Here is a 20,000-nt window from a genome sequence, read left to right as displayed (position 1 = left end):
TCTGTTATTATTAATAATTAATGATATTTATCTTTGTGGAAACACTGATCATCTTAATGATTTCTCACAATAAATATATATAGAAACAGATAAATATCAATTTGCAACACTTTATTTTTATAATTTCTCTATAAGTGCACATTTTTCAAATTTAACATTTTCAAATGATCACTTCTAAGACAGTCTTGTGAAATCACAATATCCCATTTTAACTAGCTAGCCACTAACATTTTTTAAGAAATCATGAATTACTTTGCACCATGTTTGTACAAATAATAACTCATGTAAAATACCAAAGTAAACTCTCCAATTTTTAAATCATGTCACACTTTGAACTGGACACCAAATCTGTTATCTGTTTCTTTGTCAGTTAGTGGGAAGCCTGGCATTGCATGCTGTTAACTAGTGTGTTGTACTCTGGTGTGTAACTTGACACTGCAACTCTGAGTGAGTCTTGCAGATGTGCATCAGTGAGGCGTGTTCTGTGTTTGTTCTTGATGAAGTTCATGTCAGAAAAGGCTGATTCACAAAGATAAGATGTTTCCTCATTGTTTGCGGAACCTTCTTAATCTTTTGGACATATTTTCACAGCAATCTGGCCTTAAGCTTAATTATGATAAATGTAAAATGTTAAGGATCGGAAATCTAAAGGGAACGTCCTTTCGAATGGAATGCAAAGTGTTTTGTTTATAAATTATATGCAATCTGTTGTGTTCCCTAATTTTTTTTCTGTGTACATGAATGAAGGTGTGTGTTGCTGAGTCCGACTTGGACATTATCTGGACTGGGCCTGGTTTAAAAAACCCTTTAAAAAAATCTAATTTCATTGACAACCTGGTCTGTTGAAGATAAGGCCCTTTTTTTAAAAAAATAAAATAAAATAAGATAAATAAATAAAAAACATTTTCTTGGATAAAAAAGAAAGTAAAACAATATAAAAATAATTACATAAAAAATAGTAATTAATGAAAATGTTAGTGGACCAGCAGCCTATACAATCATGTGTGCTTCAGGGACTGTGTCCCTTGCAGATGTGTTGTCTATGTTGTGGGAACCAGAATATTGGTAGCAGAAAGAAATAACCCCTTTTGTGTGGATGAGTGTGCATGGGGGAGGTTATTTGGGTTGATGCACTGATTGAAAGTGTATCTTGTGTTTTTTCTATGTAGATTTAATTTAAAAAAAAAAAAAAAAAAAAAAAAATTTTTTTTTTTTTTTACATTTTTTTTTTTTTTTTTTTTAGAACAGGCCCGCGGGCGACTCATCTGGTCCTTACGGGCGACCTGGTGCCCGCGGGCACCGCGTTGGTGACCCCTGTACTACGGTAATTACACATCAAAACCCTGCGGCTTATAGTCGGGTGCGGCTTATATATGGAGCAATCTGTATTTTCCCCTAAATTTAGCTGGTGCGGCTTATAGTCAGGTGCGGCTTATAGTCCAGAAATTACGGTATATATATATATATATATATATATATATATATATATATATATATATATATATATATATATATATATATATATGTATACATACATACATACAGTACAGGCCAAAAGTTTGGACACACCTTCTCATTTCAATGCGTTATTTTATTTTCATGACTATTTACATTGTAGATTGTCACTGAAGGCATCAAAACTATGACACCTGTGAAGTGAAAACCATTTCAGGTGACTACCTCTTGAAGCTCACAGAGAGAATGCCAAGAGTGTGCAAAGCAGTAATCAGAGCAAAGGGTGGCTTTTTTGAAGAAACTAGAATATAAAACATGTTTTCAGTTACATCACCTTATTTTGTTAAGTACATAACTCCACATGTGTTCATTCATGGTTTTGATGCCTTCAGTGACAATCTACAATGTAAATAGTCATGAAAATAAAGAAAACCCAATGAATGAGAAGGTGTGTTCAAACTTTTGGCCAAGTCTCGTGGTTAAATTTCAACATATATGTAATGATTCGATTTACAGTCCTAACTCTAGGGGGAGCCGTACTTTTAATTACAGTTGCACGTAATTAAACAGACAGCGTCATTGTTCCTTTAATTAAAATGAGAGACTGTCGAAGAGGGTTTCTGAATGGAGAAAAATCTAACTAAATCAATAATATTCCCTTCTCTTAGCTTTCCCTGAGCGACTTTCTCCACTCAAAAGAGAACAACTAAACTAAACAAAACGACAAGCGTGCCTGCCAGAAGGCCCTCCCGTGATTTGCGGCCAGTCCATTCCTCGGTGGCGCCGTAACAAAGACGGCTACTGTGACATGGATTAAATAACAATGCATCCGCAGTTTAAAGCAATTAAAGTGTCAGAGCTGCCGGTCGCAGCGTTTGAGGAGAGGAGACAAAAGGAGACATACAATCCATTAGGGCTGCATTATAAGCTGGTGATTATACATCTTGGCTGTGACGCGCGGCAACAAACACACTCCTTGAGGAGCGTGTAAAGTTAATAAAGTGTGTGTTTAGCACTAGGAACACAATTACCTGTGGGACAATTTACTGCATCAACAACAGAGCAATGGATCAAACCACGCTTGGAAACACTCTTCAGGAAAGTCCACCACTATCACAAACAAATACATTATTTAAGCAGTTTGGCTTGTTTGTGCCATTTCTGTCCCCACCTACATAACACAGGTGGAGGCTTTTCATACATGTTTAATACTAAACAATTCTGAAAATGTTTTGTTTTTTTTGGTATTTGTGAAAGGGGAGCAACACCTGGAAAATTAACCACTTAACTTTTTGTACAATTTTGAATGAGTAGATCCAATCTTTTTGTACAGCGTTTACCTTTCGTATTTGGAAACGCATAACTTTAATAGTGATTGTTTTTGTACATTTTTGTACACATTTTTTTTCTTACCTTTTTGTACTTGACCTTGCAATTTTAGAACATACACTTTTGGAAATGATCAAATCTCTTTATTTTTTTTCTTGGTTGAGACTGCCTTGCTATCGTAGACAATTGATTAGTTAACGCTTCGTTACTTTCAGTATTTAGTATTCAGAACTATTTCTAGCCTTTTTTTTTAGCATCTCTAACTAACAGTTAGAGATGCTACCTCAGTAGAAGCATTTAAGTCCCATCTTAAAACTCATTTGTTTACACTAGCCTTTAAATCAGGGGTGTCCAAACTTTTTCCACTGAGGGCCGCACACGGAAAAATTAAAGCATGTGGGGGCCATTTTGATATTTTTCATTTTCAAACCATAACAAAATATATGGATTTTTTATTTATTTTACCTTTAGTGGTCCCGGGGACCATAAAGGGTCTCAGTCATTAAAATGTTTAAAAATAAGTCAGATTATTATTATTTTTTAATTATTTAACGCTTACAGTAAATCTCTATATCAACTTCAAGTTGATATAAAGTAATACAAATAAAAAAAAATGTTTTATGGCTTTGCTGTCAAAAACAACTTCGTTTTTTTATAGTAAAACTGAAATATGCAGTATTTAGTAATTAGAGCCCTAAAAGATCAATAATGCAGGACACCATTGATTTTAATTATTTCATATTTTTGAGTTATCACAGTGAAAAGATAAATAAAAAATCACTAAATATATTTGGGATCCAAAAGGTGCCCCACTCATGAAGTGATACATTTGTATTAGGTTTTTCTTTTACTTTCAACACTTAAGTTACAAGATCAACTTCAGATATATCTGTCGATTTTATGCTGGAACTATTATTTTGTTTGTTTTATGCGCTTTTGTCAAAGAAAACTTTGATGTTTTTATATGGCTACTACACAATATATACAATATTTACCACATAAAACATTTTAAAGTGAAATATTTGAAGTAATTGGAGCCCTGAAAATAATTCATTATAATATGAATTTTTTGTCATTATGTTTTTTTTTTTTGAGCAATGGCAAAAAAAGAAAAATAAACAAAGACAAAAGAAAAAAAAACAGCCGTCATGGCAGCTTTTGTGTCAACATTGCAACTTTTTCTCGTTAGATTTCACCTCATTCCACTTTTTTTAATGTTCTTTTTTATTTTTACAATAGTATTTCCAGAATGTGTGTCGGGCCGGTAAACAATTAGCTGCGGGTCGCAAATGGCCCCCGGGCCGCACTTTGGACACCCCTGCTTTAAATAGACCCCCCTTTTAGACCAGTTGATCTGCTGTCTCTTTTTTGCTCATCCCCCCTCTCCTGCGTGGAGAGGTTATTAGTGGACCACAGATGAGGCGCTAGCTGTTCAAAGTCGGGACCCGGGGTGGACCACTCATCTGTGCATCAGTTGATGACGTCTCTGCACTGCTGACCTGTCTCCACTCAAGATGATCTCCTGCTGGCCCCACTATGGACTGGATTCTCCCATTATTAACTAGATCCACTCGACGTCCATTGCACCGGTCGCCCGGGGTACCACTGCGGTCCCCTCCAAGGTTTCTCATTGTATCCCATTGGGTTGAGTTTTTTCTTGCCCTGACATAATTTATACATACTTGCTGTATAAATAAACTTTGATTGATTGATTGGTTGATTATTTGAATTTGAAAGAAAAATAATCTTGGAACCATTGATCGCTTGATCGTTTGTAAAACCTTGAGTTATTATACATGAAAATGCATTTTAATTTATTTCTTAATTCTTTAAATATTACTTCTAACTTTTCGTAGAAATGTACTTTTACTTTATCGTATTTCAAAACTTTTTTGTTTGTAAACACACTTTTTAAGAACTGATAGCAATTTTTTCTTTACACTTTTAGAAATTTTGCACATTTTACAAGGAAATTTAAGAACAACGAATCACTAAATTTCTTGTACAGTTTTTGTGCAACTTTGGATCAACCACTTTTTAAATTGACCAACTATTTTTATATCTTTCTTGGTTGAAATTGCCTTGCCATTTTAGACAATGGACCGGTTGACTCATCGGACATTTAGTATTCGTAACTACTTTTTAAATAATGAATCTCTTAACAGTTTTTAAAACATGAGATGAGAATGTGTTTATTTAATTTTTTTAAAAACTTTTCGTACAAAGGTACTTCTTCGTATTTCAAAGTGCATAGCCATCTTTTCGTACTGTTTTTACCCTTTGCCTTTGCAAACTGAATGCTATATATGTACCGTATTTTTCGGACTATAAGTCGCAGTTTTTTTATAGTTTGGCCGGGGGTGCGACTTATACTCAGGAGCGACTTATGTATAAAATTATTAACACATTACCGTAAAATATCAAATAATATTATTTACCTCATTCACTTAAGAGACTAGACGTATAAGATTTCATCGGATTTAGCGATTAGGAGTGACAGATTGTTTGGTAAACGTATAGCGTGTTCTATATGTTATAGTTATTTAAATGACTCTTACCATAATATGTTACGTTAACATACCAGGCATGTTCTCAGTTGGTTATTTATGCGTCATATAACGTACACCTATTCAGCCTGTTGTTCACTATTCTTTATTTATTTTAAATTGCCTTTCAAATGTCTATTCTTGGTGTTGGGTTTTATCAAATAAATTTCCCCCCAAAATGCGACTTATATATGTTTTTTTCCTTCTTTATTATGCATTTTCGGCAGGTGCGACTTATACTCCGGTGCGACTTATACTCCGAAAAATACGGTGTATATATATATATATATATATATATATATATATATATATATATATATATATATATATATATATATATATATATATATATATATATATATATATATATATATATATATATATATATATATATATATATATATATATATATATACATATATATAGTACAGGCAAAAAGTTTGGACACACCTTCTTATTCAATGTATTTTCATGACTTTTCATATTAGAGAAGTTGTTGCCATTCTTGAAACACTTTTTTTGTACAACTTACCCTTTCCTTACGTTTGAAAACAAAATTTCACACCAACAATCATGACTTTTTAAATGAAAACTCACTTGTCCGTTGCTCCAGCTCACCTCACCCCGCGCCGTGGCACAGTTTTCCAGGCGTATGGGACTTCCCGACACAAAATGTTTTGTCTCCATGCACATGCTGTTGCCCAAGTTTCGTACCTACGACACCAACAGGCGTGCAAGTCGTACACCAGAAAGTGGAGTTTCCTGTTCACTTAGAGTACTTACCACTCCCCAGGCGGCGGCAGGAGGCTCCACCGGCGGGTAGTGTTTGGGCAGATCCCAGGCCACCTCATTCATGAACCACTTGAAGCTCTTGCAGTTGAGTTGGCTCCGCAGCTTCTTCTGTGCCGTCATGTCGCCCGCAGCCAGGTGGCGGTACTCGGGTCGACGCTTGTAGATGTATTCGGCGTACTCGTCCATCCACACCTCCGCCACGCGCTTCAGGTTCTAGAATTATTGCAACAACATTTCCTTTTATAAAACATACACTCCAAAGCGAATGGGACGATTTCCTTAACGATGAACTTGTGATTCATTGTTTTTATGTTTAGTTGTGGTTTGAGTAAAGTGAGTACACACAACAACTACAGTTTAATAGTCACTAAATGTACGATAACAGAATAACAGAGACAGAAACGTATTGAAGCGCTAACTTCACCAGACAACTTTTGGTTCAAAATCGCCACAGTAATATTTACCTTTTCAAGGTTTCCCAAAAACTGCCATTATACTTGTGGATGTCATCATATAATTTGCATAATCGACAATGTAACGTACAAGTGTTACTTACTGTATCGCAAAGTATTTATAAAACCAAATAAAACAAATAAATATTCACTTTTTTTTAATATATTTGTAATTTTAATGAATGTATGGGAAACACTTATTTTTTCCGGTTTACTTCTTATTTCCATATCTACTGTTTAGGATGCTTTTGCATTCAGTGAATCTCTAATTATACTAAAATAGTAAAATACAGTGCATCCGGAAATAATTCACAGGGCTTCACTTTTTCCACGTTTTGTTATGTCACAGCCTTATTCCAAAATGGAATACATTTATTGAAGTTCTCAAAAATCTACACACAATATGACATTTTTTTTATTATTTTTTTTGAAAATTTATTAAAACTTTAAAAAAAATAAAAATCATTTGGACATAAGTATTTACAGTCTTTGCTCAATATTTTGTTGATGCACCTCTGGCACCTATCTTTGGGCAAAACTGCCTAAACATCCTGGATGAAAACAAACGCTTTAGATTAGAGATGTCCGATAATATCCGCCTGCCGATATTATCAGCCGATAAATGCTTTAAAATGTAATATCGGAAATTACCGGTATTATTTTTTTAAATTATGGGTATCATTTTTATTATTATTTTTTTAAATTTTTTTTATTAAATCAACATAAAAAACACAAGATACACTTACAATTAGTGCACCAACCCAAAAAACCTCCCTCCCCCATTTATACTCATTCACACAAAAGTGTGGTTTCTTTCTGTTATTAATATTCTGGTTCCTACATTATATATCAATATATATCAATACAGTCTGCAAGGGATACAGTCCGTAAGCACACATGATTGTGCGTGCTGCTGGTCCACTAATAGTACTAACCTTTAACAGTTAATTTGACTCATTTTCATTAATTACTAGTTTCTGTGTAACTGTTTTTATATTGTTTTACTTTCTTTTTTATTCAAGAAAATGTTTTTAATTTATTTATCTTATTTTATTTTATTTTTTAAAAAGGACCTTATCTTCACCATACCTGGTTGTCCAAATTAGGCATAATAATGTGTTAATTCCACGACTGTTTTATATCGGTATCGGTTGACATCGGTATCGGTAATTAAGAGTTGGACAATATCGGAATATCGGATATCGGCAAAAAGCCATTATCGGACATCCCTACTTTAGATCCCATCTGAAGTAGCTTGAGAGGTGCTGCAGAGAGGAATGGGCGAAACTGCTCAAAGATAGGTGTGCCAAGTTTGTGGCATCATATTCAAAAAGACTTGAGGCTGTAATTGCTGCCAAAGGTGCATCATCAATGTACTGAGCAAATGCTGTGATTACTTACAGGCGTGGTCAAAAGTTTACATACAATTGTAAAGAACATAATGTCATGGCTATCTTGAGTTTCCAATAATTTCTACAACTCTTATTTTTTTGTGATAGAGTGATTGGAGCACATACTTGTTGGTCACAAAAAAACATTCATGAAGTTTGGTTCTTTATGGATTTATTATGGGTCTACTGAAAATGTGACCAAATCTGCTGGGTCAAAAGCATACATACAGAAATGTATGAATACATGTTCCAATGTTAATATTTGGTTACATGTGGTAGCCATCCACAAGCTTCTGGTTGAATTTTTGACCACTCCTCTTGACAAAATTTGTGCAGTTCAGCTAAATTTGTTGGTTTTCTGACATAGACTTGTTTCTTCAGCATTGTCCACACGTTTAAGTCAGGACTTTGGTAAGTCCATTCTAAAACCTTAATCCTAGCCTGATTTAGCCATTCCTTTACCATTTTTGACGTGTTTGGTGTCATTGTCCTGTTGGAACACCCAACTGCGCCCAAGACCCAACCTCCGGGCTGATGATTTTAGGTTGTCCTGAATAATTTGGAGGTAATCCTCCTTTTTCATTGTCCCATTTACTCTCTGTAAAGCACCAGTTCCATTGGCAGCAAAACAGGCCCAGAGAATAATACTACCACCACCATGCTTGACGGTAGGAATGGTGATTCTGGGATTAAAGGCCTCACCTTTTCTCCTCCAAACATATTGCTGGGTATTGTGGCCAAACAGCTCAGTTTTTATTTCATCTGACATCACATGGACAACGATAAGACCTTCTGGAGGAAAGTTCTGTGGTCAAATGAAACAAAAATGTAGCTGTTTGGCCACAATACCCAGACCAGATATTAACATTGCTGTATGTATACTTTTGACCCAGCAGATTTGGTCACATTTTCAGTAGACCCATAATAAATTCATAAAATAACCAAACTTCATGAATGTTTTTTGTGACCAACAAGTATGTGCTCCATTCACTACATCACAAAAAAATAAAAGTTGTAGAAATTATTGGCAGCCATGACATTATGTTCTTTACAAGTGTATGTAAACTTTTGACCATGACTGTATATACATGTATTTTTTGAAATTTTAAATATTTTTTTTTTTTACCATGAATTGATTAACGTGGACCCCGACTTAAACAAGTTGAAAAACGTATTCAGGTGTGTCAATTGTATGGAATATGTACTGCACTGTGCAATCTACTAATACAAGTTTCAATCAATCAATCCAGTGGTTGTCAACCTTTTTTCAGTGATGTACCCCTTGTGAACATTTTTTTTTTCATTCATTCAAGTACCCCCTAATCAGAGCAAAGCATTTTTGGTTGAAAAAAAAAGATAAAGAAGTAAAATACAGCACAATGTCACCAATTTCTGATTGATTAAATTGTATAACAGTGCAAAATATTGCTCATTTGTAGTGGTCTTACTTGAACTATTTGGAAAAAAATGATATAAGAATAACTAAAAACTTGTTGAAAAATAAACAAGTGATTAGATTATAAATAAAGATTTCTACACATAGAAGTAATCATCAACCTTCTTTGGGGATTGTAATAGAGATCCATCTGGATTCATGAACTTAATTCTAAATATTTATTTTGTTGAAGTATTATTCTATAAATATATTTATAAAGGATATTTGAATTGTTGCTATTTTTAGAATATTTAAAAAAAATCTCACGTACCCCTTGGCATACCTTCAAGTACCCCCAGGGGTACGCGTACCCCCATTTGAGAACCACTGAATCAATCAATGCAAAAAAACCAAAACATTATGGGGTATTTTCTGCAAAATTTAGAGGACAAAAATGAATGTATTTCATTTCGGAATTAGGCTGTGACATAATACATTTTCCGGAAAAAGTTGTTGCTATCACTTGAAGCAACATCGGATTAAATGATTACGAATGAATGTTCTTCCTCGCAACATGGCGAACTAAAGTTGGCCCAATGCAAAAGGACACTAGTCAGGAGAGTGAAAGAAAACAAAACCCAAAAAATCTAACTAATTTTAGCCAAGTAGATGAGAACACAGGTTGAGTGAGTCAGCCTCACAGGGAAAAATAAATACAAAACATTTGGCTTTGGAAATGACATATGTGGAAAAAAAGCCTCCAGCCATTACCACAAAAAACTATAGCACGCTTCATTGCCTGCAGCTCAACTGGCGGCGGAGTCTCCCCAGTCAGTGCTGCCATCGCTCTTCACTCTGATTACATTCCAAAAGGTGGCAAGGTGGATCTCTTGACCCGCACAAAGGCGGGATTATCTGTCTTTGGGGTCTTGGCTTCTATAGCTACGTGCCGGCTAGAAGAACTTGCCTGCTGCCTTAGCATGATGGACACTACTGCATGTAGGTGTCAACATTTTCAACCCAAGCCCGCTATTTTTCTGGAATTTTTATAGGCTTAAAGGCCTACGGCAGGGGTCGGCAACCCAAAATGTTGAAAGAGCCATATTGGACCAAAAATACAAAAACAAATCTGTCTGGAGCCGCAAAAAATTAAAAGCCATATTACATACAGATAGTGTGTCATGAGATATAAATTGAATTAAGATGACTTAAAGGAAACTAAATGACCTCAAATATAGCTACAAATGAGGCATAATGCTGCAATATGTACATATAGCTAGCCTAAATAGCATGTTAGCATCGATTAGCTTGCAGTCATGCACTGACCAAATATGTCTGACTAGCACTCGACACAAGTCAATAACATCAACAAAACTCACCTTTGTGCCTTCACGCACAACGTTAAAAGTTTGGTGGACAGAATGAGACAGAAAAAGAAGTGGCATAAAACACGTCCTAGAAAGTCGGAGAAAGTTATACTTGTAAAAAAAACTACGGTGAGTTCAAGGACCGCCAAAATTAGTAGGACAAAACGGCGCTCGCCAAATACTCGAATCAGTGAAGCATGTTTAATATAAACTGTGATTTATAACAATTAGGGAGGTTTGCGTCATGTTTGTCCTTCTACGGAAACCATATTAAAACAAAAACTTTTTTTTTTTCCTCATCTTTTTCCATTTTTCATACATTTTTAAAAAAGCTCCTGAGAGCCACTAGGGCGGCGCTAAAGAGCCGCATGCGGCTCTAGAGCCGCGGGTTGCCGACTCCTGGCCTACGGAAATGAAATGTTCTTATTTAAACAGGAATAGCAGATCCATTCTATGTGTCATACTTGATCATTTCCCGATATTGCCATATTTTTGCTGAAAGGATTTAGTAGAGAACATCGACGATAAAGTTTTGGTCGCTGATAAAAAAGCCTCGCCTGTACCGGAAGTAGCGTGACGTCACAGGTTGAAGGGCTCCTCACATTTGCACATTGTTTACAATGCAGCGAGAGCGATTCGGACCGAGAAAGCGACGACTACCCCATTAATTTGAGCCAGGATAAAAGATTTGTGGATGAGGAACGTGAGAGTGAAGGATTAGAGTGCAGTGCAGGACGTATCTTTTTTTTCGCTCTGACCGTAACTTAGGTACAAGCTGGCTCATTGGATTCCACACTCTCTCCTTTTTCTATTGTGGATCACGGATTTGTATTTTAAACCACCTCAGATACTATGTCCTCTTGAAAATGAAAGTTGAGAATGCGAAATGGACATTCACAGTGACTTTTATCTCCACGACAATACATCGGCGAAGCTCTTTAGCTACTGAGCTAACGTGATAGCATCGTGCTTAACTGCATATAGAAACAGACGAAATAAGCCCCTGACTGGAAGGATAGACAGAAGATCAACAATACTACCAAACTCTGGACTTGTAACCACACGGTTAATGCTGTACCGCCTGGCGAAGCCTAGCAATGCTGTTGCTAACGACGCCATTGAAGCTAACTTAGCTACGGGACCTCGACAGAGCTATGCTAAAAACATTAGCTCTCCACCTACACCAGCTCTCACCTGCTCATCAACACCCGTGCTCACCTGCGTTCCAGCGATCGACGGCGCGACGAAGGACTTCACCCGATCATCGATGCGGTCGACAGCCCGGAGACGGAGGAAGTCAAGGTGAGGACAGCGGCGCGGCGGAGAGCGTTGTAGCTTTCGACGACACCCCGGCCGCCATCAGAGTCGGCAAGAAACATATTTCCCCAAAGTTACGTACGTGACATGCACGTAGCGCCACGCACGTACGGGCAAGCAATCAAATGATTGGAAGCCAAAGCTGTACTCACGGTTGCGCGTCTGCTATCCAAGTCAAAGTCCTCCTGGTTGTGTTGCTGCAGCCAGCCGCTAATACACCGATCCCACCTACAGCTTTCTTCTTTGCAGTCTCCATTGTTAATTAAACAAATTGCAAAAGATTCACCAACACAGATGTCCAGAATACTGTGGAATTTTGCGATGAAAACAGAGCTGTTTGTGTTGAGATACAATGTGTCCGAATACTTCCGTTTCAACCATTGACGTCACGCGCAAACGTCATCATACATAGACGTTTTCAACCGGAAGTTTCGCGGGAAATTTAAAATTGCACTTTATAAGTTAACCCGGCCGTATTGGCATGTGTTGCAATGTTAAGATTTCATTATTGATATATAAACTATCAGACTGCGTGGTCGGTAGTAGTGGCTTTCAGTAGGCCTTTAAAGGGGTTAGGTGCTACTATTTTCCAAAACATTACTCAGTGAAAAAAACAATTCCTGTGCAAAAAGGCTGTCAATGAAGCACAAAAACACTCAACATTATGGTTTTGTACATAATCCTACTAAACTTGTAAGGCTCAATCAGAGTAGGACTTTCACTCTCGTTGTCCCTTGAAAAATAAGATGTGCGCGATTCTCGTGTCATTACGGCTTCTTTGACCAAATTCTGCCTCGTATGAACCGCCGGAGTACCACACAAAGTATATACAACACAAAGTATCACCGGGCCAAACAGGAGTTAAATCCAGCACATGCAACAGCCTGTAACCCCGGATTTCCACTGAATGCAAAACGGCCGCGTAACGGCACCCACACGGCGGCGGACTCTTTCTGTTTTTATTTCATTTTATATTACCGACATGCCATCGACCCTCCGCATTCTAGCGCTAAATACACAATATTGCCAAAAGTATTTGGCCACCCATCCAAATCATCAGAATCAGGTGTCCTAATCACTTGGCCCGGCCACAGGTGTATACAATCAAGCACTTAGGCATGGAGACTGTTTCTACAAACATTTGTGAAAGAATGGTCCGCTTTTAGGAGCTCAGTGATTTCCAGCGTGGAACTGTCGTAGGATGCCACCTGTGCAACAAATCCAGTCGTGAAATTTCCTCACTCCTAAATATTCCATAGTCAACTGTCGGCTTTATTATGAGAACATTGAATTATGGTGTGGGGTTGTTTTTCAGGAGTGGGGCTTGGCCCCTTAGTTCCAATGAAAGGAACTTTGAATGCTCCAGGATACCAAAACATTTTGGACAATTCCATGCACCCAACCTTGTGGGAACCGTTTGGAGCGGTCCCCTTCCTCTTCCAACATGACTGTGCACCAGTGCACAAAGCAAGGTCCATAAAGACATGGATGACAGAGTCTGGTGTGGATGAACTTGACTGGCCTGCACAGAGTCCTGACCTGAACCCAATAGAACACCTTTGGGATGAATTAGAACGGAGACTGAGAGCCAGGCCTTCTCCACCAACATCAGTGTGTGACCTCACCAATGTGCTTTTGGAAGAATGGTGGAAAATTCCTATAAACACACTCCGCAACCTTGTGGACAGCCTTCCCAGAAGAGTTGAAGCTGTAATAGCTGCAAAAGCTGGACCGACATCATATTGAACCATATGGGTTAGGAATGGGATGGCACTTCAAGTTCATATGTGAGTCAAGGCAGGTGGCCAAAAACTTTTGACAATATAGTGTATATGCAGAGCTTCCAATTTAGCTAAAATTTGCTTGTGTTGGACAGGAAGTCATGCACAAACACAAAATAAATTATCCGGTTTACTTTCAAAATAAAATACTCCGTCTTCAAGGCGGATCGTATTTTACATAATAGGCGGCGATGGACATGAAGTGGACTTGTCAAAGGTTTTCCGACGTAATTTCACCTCGGTGACACAAATGGTGATTTTGAAGGTCCAAACTGAAAGAATAATATACAGGAAGTCCCCGGTTTACGGCATTTCGACTTACAGCAACTCGCCGTTACGAACGGGCTCCATAAACCCTCTTAATTTATACGTAGATACGTACAGCGGTTCGTAAATACGGCGACGGAACCGCTCGGTCGGCGTGCGCGGCGGAATACGGTGTTCAAGGCGGATGAACGAGGAAGGAGAAGAGACACTGACTAGTTTTTTTTTGTTTGTTTTATGCACACCTAAAATAGGGAACACAACAACAGATTGCATATCATATATAAACAAAATTACATTTTCAAAATAAGCCTTTGAGGACTTCCCATCTTTTTTTTAATGTTTTTTGGCATCATTATCGTTTTCAACCATATAACTTTCTAAAGTTAAAAAATACTGAATACATGTTTTAAAGAAAGAAATACTAAGTGAATATCTGTTTTTGGCCTTAGTTCTATGATTAAATTGACTAAATCATGACCGTCAATGAACTCTCCTAAAATAACAGAAACCACATCAAGCTTCATAAACAAACCAATCTTTAAACACATTTTTTCAACTTCCACCCAAAACGAAGACACAATATGACAATACCAAAACAAATTATTATAATCAAATTCTTACTATTATTTATTTATTTATTTATTTATTTATTTTTATTGTGATTACTTATGGAGTTTATTGTGAATAAATTGTGAACAGGAAGTGAACAAAAAGTTTTAGCAACTGTTATGTAAAGAAAAGGGGTAGGATTAAATAAGCTCTGCTTCTTCCTACTCCTTTTCGAACATGTTGAAAAGAGAAACTGGAAATTGTGATGTATCATGTTGTATGCTTGCATGTTCGAAATAAACTCAAACTCAAACTCAAACTCAAACTCAAACTCAATGTAGGGTGGATTCAGGCTCCACTGACTAGTTTAACGTTGAAACTTTTCGCGCAAACTATTAGGGGACAGGGTTTATAGTACTACTGTACGTACATACAGTATTTTGTTTTATTATACAGTTTTGACTGGTAACCGTATCTCCCCCTTCTACAAATGCAAGCAAACCGCAGTAAAAGTAAGTACTGACACTCAGATGTTGTTTATATTATATTTATGTATACTGTTTTTACATGTGTTTTTAGTTATAATCAGATGTACGTACGTACCTGCATAAAATAGGCTTATGTTCCGACTAACATACAAAACGGACTTACGAACGGAACTCGTTCGTAACCCGACGACCTCCTGTGTCAAATACAGCTCGCCATGGATGATGTTACTGTTGTATTGTTGCTTGCTACAAAATAGAAAGTTGTTTATCAAGGCAAAACTGTCGTCGGGGTTGCCGTTAAGCACCTGTTATAAATGGCCGGAGAGAGTTTATTTGCTTCTGCTCTAGAAGAAACTGTTTGTGGTACGTTTTACGACAACTTCTCTTATCACGGGATTACGCGAGATCTCGTAAAAGTCGGTGCTATTTCGCTTTGCAGAACGGCGGTGAGGATTGGATTGCCGGACTGGGAAAGACGGTGCTGTACCGTGGCCGTTTCTCAGCAGACGTTCTGCATCTAGTGGAAATCCGGAGTAATCTGGATGTGCGAAGGTCTCCGACCCCTCGAAGCCCAGTGCGGTGGATGAAAAGGTCGGAGGAGCTAAACCAGGGGTCGGCAACCCAAAATGATGAAAAAGCCATATTGGACCAAAAAAAAAAAAAAAAACATCTTCAAAGTGATATAATGAGGTCAACACATGATATAAGTGTCTATATTAGATATATTAACCTACTATCAAAATGACTATGTGTCGCAGGCTGACACAAATCTTCGTTGACAGAAATGTCGAAATGTAATAAATATTCCTACCCATTTTTACAACATTGGACAACATTAGTAAAATGCAGGCTTCTCAGAGGATGAGATAACTCCTGGAAATTACTGGCTTCGTATGGTCAAAGGTATAAGATGTGTGTGTCCATTTTAAAGGAAACGGCAGGCTGTCTTCTTTGAATGGATTTATAACAATCTATGGAAGCTGGCTAACGTTTGCTGTGGTCCATAACGGCACACAAACACCTATCAGAAATGCAGCCAATATTACATACAGATAATGTGTCATGAGAAATGCAGACATAAATTAAATACACAGAGGACATAAGAAATTAAATCAGTTCAAATATACCTACAAATGAGGCATAACGATGCAATACAATAAAGCTAGCCTAAATAGCATGTTAGCATCAATCAGCTTGCAGTCATGCACTGACCAAATAGGGTTAATAAGCACTCCACACAAGTCAATAATATCAACAAAGTTTACCTTTGTGCATTCACACAGCATAAAAAGTTTGGTGGACAAAATGAGACAAAGAAGGAGTGGCATAAAACACGTCTTCCTCTGGCATCGTTGAAGAAAGTTATACATGTAAACAAACTACGGTGAGTTCAAGGACCGCCAAAATGAGTAGGACAAACGGCGCTCGCCAAATACTCATAACAGTGGGATTTCTAACAATTAGGGGAGGTTTGTGTCATGTCGTCCTTCTACAGAAACCCTATTAAAACAAAAAATAGATTTTTTCCCCCATCTTTTTCTATTTTCATACATTTATGAAAAAGCTCCAGGGAGCCACTAGGGCGGCAGGTTGCAGACCCCCGAGCGAAGCTAAGGTAAGAAAGTTTGATGTGAAAGCATAAGAAGACAATAAACATATAATATGTGACACACTGTTCATATTTAGCACGACGACAATGTGTGCGGGTTTTGCAGTTTTCTCTAACCCACTCGACCACGCCAGTTTAACGTGAATGAAAACCGCATGAAGAAAACACTCCTGGTCGTGCACTAAAGAATATAAAGCCTCAACATGTTATCGTCATTGTGGGAAAAGTAAAGAAATTATTAAGAAACTATAAAATACAATTCCGGTAGTAATTGCGTGTGAATGCCAGGTGTGCGCAAGCCGCCGATATGCGTATGGTGAACTGAAATGTTTGAATGGCGAGGGTGAGTTTGAGTCTATGTCAGCAGCCCAATCGCGTTTATGAGTTTGTAATACACAACACTGCGATAACACACCAATCTGTACTGACTGGAAAAACATAAACAATCATATTACAGTATCTGTAAAGTATTAGCCCACATTTCATGTTTTGTTTGTACACAACTAGCTCAACAGCGTATATATTGTAGTTGATGCTCCAACGTTTCACCCTCTCCGTGTAAGCTTCTCAAAGCAGCGGTTCATCCTCTGTATATTCAGCTTCAAAAAGATAAGTTTGTGAATCCTAATTTGTCCAAAAATAGTCGTCTTCGTTGTCTGTTACCAAGTTTGCTGTGAATAGCCGTTTATGCCGTTTCCGGAAGTAGGAACAGACATGAATTGATTAATGTGGACCCCGACTTAAACAAGTTGAAAAACTTATTCGGGTGTTACCATTTAGTGGTCAATTGTACGGAATATGTACTGTACTGTGCAATCTACTAATAAAAGTCTCAATCAATCAAACATTTATTGCCGCAAGTCGGAAGTGCGTTGCTATGGAAACGGAAACAAATGTGCGGAGGAAATCAGTTCCGGAAATGTTTAAAATGGCCAAAATAAGGTAAATATTGTACATATTACATATTGTTATGAACGTGTCTGTTACTACATTATGTATATACTTGCAGTGTGTATATAAAACTTTGTTTTAGAGGGCTTTGAAGGTTACATCTGCGAAGCGTTTTTTTAGCATCTTTAAAAAAAATTAAAAAAAATACAAATAAATCATTTCTTTTTGTCTCTCATAATGATTGTGAACGAAAAAAAGTGCAGTTCCCCTTTAAACGGTTCTGACTGTGGGCTGTGAAAGCCGCCAAACTTTGACAGAATAAGAAGTGGAATAATAAATAGATTAGCTTGCGGTGTAGAATCTTATATGTGTGATTGCATTGGCATTCACACATGTACAGCTCTGGGAAATAAACAGCTTCACTTATTTAATTTAAAGTAATGCAAATTAAAAATCTAATCATCCCTAACCTTTAAGCAACATTAATTGACTTTGGACTTAAAATCATTGTTTAATTTGCAGGACTTTCTGCCCTCACATTTGTGCCATTAAAAGGTTGACGACACCAAAGGCAAAGTGGCCTTGCACCTACAATGATGAAATTCCAGGCCTCGGCCAACACATTGTATCTGTAAAATGTTATAACACAACGAGGAACAACCTATCAATACACTTGTCAAACATAACGGACACTTGAGACAGGAGTGGCAATGTGCCAATGATGCAACACACTTGACAAACATGGCAGAAACCTTTGCCAAAAAATTGCATTTTCAGTCAAAAAAGGTTTCCTATAAAAAAGGTTTAATGAGCTAGCGTCATTAAACCTAATGACGCTAGCTCATTAGGTTTAATGAGCTAGCGTCCTTTTGTTTTCATATCTAAGAGAAAAAAACACCAGGTTTTCGGGTAAAATAATTTTTCGATCATAATTCCAACAAAATTTCCTGGTTTCGGATTGGCCGGTTTTTATTTTATTTTATTTTTTTTTTACTCATGACTTCTTCTACACTTTTACCGTCACAAATCTGCGCAAGCAAGTAAAAAAAAAAAAAAATAAAAATTTTTTTTTTTTTTTTTTTTACATAAATAAATACAATCATGTGTGCTTACGGACTGTATCCCTGCAGACTGTATTGATCTATATTGATATATAACGTATATATTGTGTTTTTAATGTTGATTTCATAAAAAAAAAAAAAAAAAAAAAAAAAAATTTTTTTTTTTTACATTTCTTGTGGCGGTGGTTGGGGACCACTGTGCTAGACTATAGGGCTGGGGCCAAAACATACCTATTTCTCAGCTGTGGCGATTCTCAGTTGTAATACACTGTTCCACCACTTGTGGCAGTAAAGACAATCTAAAAAAACCCAGAAAAAGTCTGGAGATAAAATAATAAGGAAGTTTCTTAGGTGCAAAAATTATAACTACAGTTTTATGATTTTTTTTTTTATATTGTTAAACTGTAAGTAGGTTAAATATAATTATTAATTACAATTAAAATTGAAGTGTAAGATGACTAATTTAGTGATACTATTTGAGTGGGTCCTGGCACCCTCTGTAGTGGAAATGTTGGGCCCCAAGGTAAAAAAAAAAAAAAAAAAAAAATAAGGTTAAGTATCCATGGTGAAAAAGGGTTACATTTGACTGAATTTCATTTTCACAAATAGATGAAAGTTTGTTATAATGCAACATAGATTGAGATTCGGATTTGAAAATTGTTTTGCTACAATAATACTTCCATACTATACACTTGACAAACGACACATACGTGCGACTAAAAAGAAAAAGCACATTTTCCATGTAGCATTATGTTTAGTACAAACATTGTTGAGTTCCTGCAACATTTTGTAACGTGAATAGTTGTGAAAGCAAGATTCAGCTAACTTCTCAAAGCGGACTGCCATTGAAAACAAGTAAACAAGACACGTACAAGGTTAGGTTTGGCGTGGGAAGCTTTTCAGCAAAAAATTCTAAGACTCACCCTAGCCAGACTGACTCCTCCAGGCACTTTGTAAGGAACATATTTCCTGTAGATGTGACCCACCCTGGAGCATGGATGTCCTCCATCCGACCGCCACACATCCACACCTGCACAAAGAAACATGGTGTTAAAATATATTACAGTACGTTACTATATTACACAAATGAATATACGTCTTACCTTTCCTTTTATACATTTATAATAATTTGACTTAATAATAAAGTATATATTTTTTTAATTATATTTATAATAATTTATATTATATGAATTAAATATATATTTTATATATATATATATATATAGATGTATATATATATATATATATATATATATATATATATATATATATATATATATATATATATATATATATACACACATACATAAATATATAGTATATACTTATA

At 36.6% G+C, this 20,000-nt stretch overlaps 1 pseudogene; it reads right to left on the bottom strand.

Annotated features, from left to right (window-relative positions):
• Window positions 1-20,000, bottom strand: part of LOC133649966 (polypeptide N-acetylgalactosaminyltransferase 10-like) — a 60,799-nt pseudogene that overhangs the window by 13,720 nt on the left and 27,079 nt on the right.

The sequence above is a fragment of the Entelurus aequoreus genome, linkage group LG05, assembly GCF_033978785.1.
Source record: "Entelurus aequoreus isolate RoL-2023_Sb linkage group LG05, RoL_Eaeq_v1.1, whole genome shotgun sequence".
Lineage (NCBI taxonomy): Eukaryota > Metazoa > Chordata > Actinopteri > Syngnathiformes > Syngnathidae > Entelurus > Entelurus aequoreus.
The sequence above is the reverse complement of the archived record's forward strand: the minus strand, read 5'-3'. Positions and strand labels throughout refer to the sequence as shown.